Genomic DNA, 5,545 nt, shown 5'->3' on the forward strand with positions numbered 1-5,545 from the left:
ATATATATATATATTATTACCGTCGCTGAACAGCCGACCTCATTTTTGGGTTTACGACTACTAATGTTCAACTCCATAGACTTGTAATTTTGAACCAATCCAGAAGACAAGGAAACTCCTTGACCCCCCAGAGGTATTTATTTGATATGGGAACATAGAGGACTTTGCAACTCGACAGATTTAACTGTCACCATTTACTACACGGGGAGTTTTCGGCCGGCAGGTATCGAACCCACGATCTCTTAGACATGGGCCCAGTGCCCTACCAACCAGGCTATCCCGACCTTTAACGATATATTTGGAACAATCAATCAATACTGAGTTTTAATTTTTGTTTAAGCTTATAAATATCTCAAAGCTGCCAACTCGGCTGTCCTAGCTGATCGCAAATTTATAGTAAAAATGAAGTACATAATTATGTAAACATACGTTTTTTAAAACTTAGTGAGCAATTGAAAATGAATGTTAGCAGTTAAAACATATGAATATCAGGTTTTGCACGTGCATCCTTGAAATATTTAATATTTTTATCTGATAGGGAAGCTAGCTTTTTTATTTATTGTTCAAATTTCCTTTGTGAGATATCGTAGATTAGCAATACTCATGGAGTACACTTTCATGTGCAGTTGCATAAACGCATTGAGAAAAGTTGTAAAAGGAAATTTTCTCGGTGCCTCCCTCCACAAAACAAAGTTACTTACAAATTTTCTTTTTTATTTCAGAATCTCACCAATAAGTTATATTTTATAAATTACACTTTTTTGTTCTTTTTATCTATTTTGATAGTACCTTTTGCTTTGTGTAGTTTAATTAACCAGCATTCGTCGTAAATGTAGACATGTCCTGCTCCCTATGTGAGATGTTTATCTGAGTAGCAGCCAATTTAATGGTTTTAGCTCATTCATCTGTATGAAATGTTCGTAGATTTTCGAGCGAAGCTCCTAGAGATGGTGAGGAGAAGAGTTTGTTGGCTTGATGTAGTAGTAAACAGTCGTTGGTGTGAGTCCGCTCCAGGGCTGAAAGTCAATATATATCGAAACGGAAAAGAGTAAAAGCTTGTAACAAATAAATTTCAATTTTAGCTTTTTTCGGGAATAATAAAATATCCCTAACTACCAATCTTTTTTTAACGGATACAATTTATCTATTGAATTATTTCGTCCCCGAGAAAAAATTAATAGCAATGAATTGTTTATTGTTAGAGATAGATTTACTCTTTCTGAATAATATATATTATTGAAATTGTTCTACCACCAGTTTTTTTCTTTTTTCAGTCTCGCTTTCAGGCCTGATCTGCTCTGCCCTTATTCCAATGACTTTTTCTTCTTCACAAATATAACACATTTGGTATTAGCTATTCTCTAAACTAGAATGATTTTGCAGAATGATATAAGTTTACGAATAGTTTTTTTTTTCTTTTCTTTTCGATTTCAAGTAAAAAATTTAGCCCGAAACCTTTAGATTAATTCACTTATTAAGGGTTTGGTTAAAAACATTGAAAAGAGATAATTATCAAGTTTGTTAAAAGAATTTAATTCAATATTAAACAATTAAAAAACAAAATAAAGTTTGTAATATGCATTAATTTTTTGTTACACAACAAATTTTTTGTTACTTAAACAAAACATTTGCGAACGGAGCCGTTTTGCGAGTTGTTTTGTTCCAGTTAATGAAATATCACCCCGTGTTTTGTCCATCTGGACTATTTCATTTGTTAAAATTGGAATCAACTTAAAATTGGTTCTATGCTTGTTAATGCAGCAGAAATGAAACATCTAAAACGTATCTCAACCACACACAAAAAAAAAAAAAAAAAAAAAAAAACATGGTAAAATTATTCTATTTTTAAAATATACTTTTGAAAAACACTTTCGAAAGACCATAATATATGTAAACATTTATACTTTGAACTGAAATTTCCGAGACAGTGATGTTTTAATTTTTCGAAGAAAATTTTTTTATTAAACATATTTTTCATACTTTCTTCAGTGTTTCGTTTTAATTTAGTCAAAATAAGTGAAAAATATTATATTTACCATTTTAATAATTTATGATTATTAAATATAGCACGAAATGTCGGCGTCTTTTGCAACGTTAAAGGTAAAATCTTGCAAACGCGCCTCATTTCCAAGAAATAATTTTTTAAATTTGCAGTTATTTAGTTCTAAGATAAACAGTTATCCATCATTGAAATGTCTTTCATTAGCAAACAAAAATTATTAATAAATTTTTTAATATGAATGATAAGAAAATGCTCAATTACTTTTTACGGATTTTATATTTTATTGCAAATATATTTTATATAGTCTGAGATATTTTTTTATTAACTATCAGACTGTTTTTTAGAATAAAAATATACCAAAATATATTTTTACTTGTAATGAGATGGTCAGAGAATAATAAATATACGGTACACCGCTATCCCATCTGCGTTTAAGGGTTAAACTAAAATTACCGTCAGCACTGAAACATATCAAATTAATCTGAGAAAACAAGTAAGTTTGATCGTGCTGCTGTAAATTTTTGCATTTTCCAACAATAGTTCTAAATAGGCAAGAAAAAAAAAATAAAGAAATTTTTTTTTCTTACCGGTTTTAGAGTGAAGTATCATATTTTTAGAAATATTATAAATGGCTAAAAATACATTACGTGCTCCATAAAATGGTGAAGAACGAAAAGCAAGGGACAATACTAAAAATCGTTCAAAACTTTAATGAAGATCCTTCGGGAGAGACGTTTTAAAAAAGGAATTGCATCATTCGAATTGGCCATTGATAAAAATCAAACGGCAGCTGATTTTTTCCCCTCAAATATTTAAACCGTAACTAATTGATGTCTGCTAACTTATGACTGTCATTGATTAAAAAATAAATTTTTTGCAAGTTCTTTAACATTCAACTGTGCATCACTGGGTGCGGTCAGTTGGCGGGTGGGTGAAAATTTTGATCAGCCTGCGTACGGATCTAGGGTGCACGGTACCGGCTTTCGTTATACTGTTCTGCCATAAAGTGCTTACACTTCACTCTCAGGTCGTCGGGCTACCAAAGGAGGGGAGCCATCCCCTCTGCAGACGATAGAAATTGCGATGGCATTTCTTCGGATTATCCTCAGGGATGTTTCCCAGGCCGTTGCCAATAGCCCATTGTGCAGCTCTAGTGCTATGTAAATAAAGTACCTACCTACTTGTTCTTATTTATTGATTAATCGCTTTTTTTCAGCATATATGAAGAACGGGTATTCAGATAGTACATTATACAATGGAATACCTGCAGCTGACGTAGTAGGGGCATCCGTGATCTTCTTCTTTTTGAAATGCAAGTATCCAATTGCAATAAAAATAAATAATGTATAACTATTTCATTTCGGTTAACTTCGATTTAAAATTTGTATATTCATTAATTTTTTAAAAAGTATCTAATTATCCTCAAATAAATATTTTATTTCATTAATTTGGATAGAATTAGAAGCTAAATATATATAATAGCTAATGCTTTGGGGGGATTTTTTTATTTATTTATTTTCTGTGATTCTTTAAAAATTGTACTATTTTCAATGTTTTTCACCTTATAAACTTGCAGAAACTGTAATCAATTCAAATATGAGTTTGCATGTTAACAATTTCAAGAAATTTTTTTATATTAAAATAATCAGCTCCTGCATTTTATTAATTTATCTATATTATTCATTTATCTATTTTATTTATTTACTTTTTTCTACTTTGTGTGGATTTTTCGAAAATCTTTAAAGCATAATTGCCAAAATAGTATCCAAAATATAAAGCAGATTTTTCATTTTAAGGTACAAAGGAAAAATATAGTCTAAATTTTTTCAAGCAGAAGAAGTGGAAAAAAGATATGATTGTTGTCCACAATTGAATAACAAATTCACTTGGACAAATCAAATGAGAAAAGAATTCTCCCCGCGTTTTTAAAAACTTTATCTACAGAAATAAAGTATTCAGGATATCAATTTGTCAGAATGATCAGTGTGAGTGAGGGAGGGAGAAAAGACCAGACCACCCATATTGAGATGGTATGAGAGATTTAAAAAAAAAAAGAAGAAGAAGAAAACATATATGGGGGTGTTAACAACGATAACCCAAGAAAACTATACATTCTTGTCAAAATTACAAAAGGAGTGTTTCCTAGTTTATAAATGATTGTTCAGAACGCCCGGTTGGGTCGTCACGTAGGACGGTCTCTGCTCTAAGGTCATATCCCTAAGAGATTCTCAAAGACAGAAAGTCACAGTTGAAGTTTTCACACAGTGTTTACAAATATAATTTTTTTTTTAAACTTTTAAATTCAATTTATTCAAACTTAAAAAAAGTCTATAACTAATGAAATATTTTATTTTTAGATTTCAATTAATTTTAAATCCAAAGCAGTTCACAGTTATATAATTAAATATTATTATTTGAATTCTTAACATGCTGCTGTAGTCCGTGTGGTACACATCGAAAACAAGTCTCTGTGACCACTGCTTAAATACAAATTATGTGAATAGTTTGCTTTTATCTTTTGTTTACTTATTTTTTAAAAAAAATTTAAAAATAGAAACAAATTTTCGTCAATTACCTTTTTGGTGCTCCCACGGTAATAATTAATCTTTTTTTAGCGATATTGGTTTGTAATCTGATAACACCACGTGGATGCTGTGATTTTTGGGATTAAAGAGACACAACATCATTACAGATTACATTTCAATTTGTTAAATTTATTCAAGTGCAATGGACAATTTTAATTTTAATTAGAGCGTCGATTTTAAAAAGTCATGCTAAGAAATTTAAAAACCTAAATTATTCAGATCCGGTTCAAAATGTTTTATGGTAATCTCCATAGAACTTTTTGTCAATAATTTATTGTAAACAAAGTACAATGAAAAAAGTTTTCCCAATATTGTTTTATTTGCCAAGGATCTTAAAATTAACTAAATATTTTCCAATAGATTCTCAAATTCACAAAGAATGGGGAAAAATAAACTTAATAAATACAACTATCTCAAAATTTACACAAAATGCTTTTGTATTTCGTATGCTGATATAGTTTAATTTTGTAATACGCTTACATGCAATAAAATTTTAAAATCATAATAAATGTATTCATTTTTTTTTGGAAAAAAAAATCTCCGCATTAAATACATAATAATTTTATTAAATTCAGCATTTTTCAATAATTCCGCTTTCTCGATTTTAAACAAAACGATTGATTTTAAAGAACAGTAAAGTTTGAATGGAGTTCAGAAAATCCCCCCAGAAACAGTGCGGAAATCGAACGCTAAAGCGATTCAAACGAAACCTCGTTATTTATGCTGAAAGCGTTCGTTTATGAAGTTTTTTCGCCTTGCAACTCATTTTAAAGACGTGTTAATAATACTCCACGAAGCTTTATTTCATGGGGGCTTTAAAATAATAATTTTAATGATTTTTCGAGTCTGAAAAACCTGTCACATGGAGTTCTTTGTTTGGCCGTGATCCAGCTGTTTAGAGGCCAATGTCCTTGAAATTCGCTGTCCTAGTGTGTCGTAGAGCGCAGCGCTTCACTCT

This window comes from Parasteatoda tepidariorum, chromosome 6 (assembly GCF_043381705.1).
Source record: "Parasteatoda tepidariorum isolate YZ-2023 chromosome 6, CAS_Ptep_4.0, whole genome shotgun sequence".
In the NCBI taxonomy this organism is placed as follows: domain Eukaryota; kingdom Metazoa; phylum Arthropoda; class Arachnida; order Araneae; family Theridiidae; genus Parasteatoda; species Parasteatoda tepidariorum.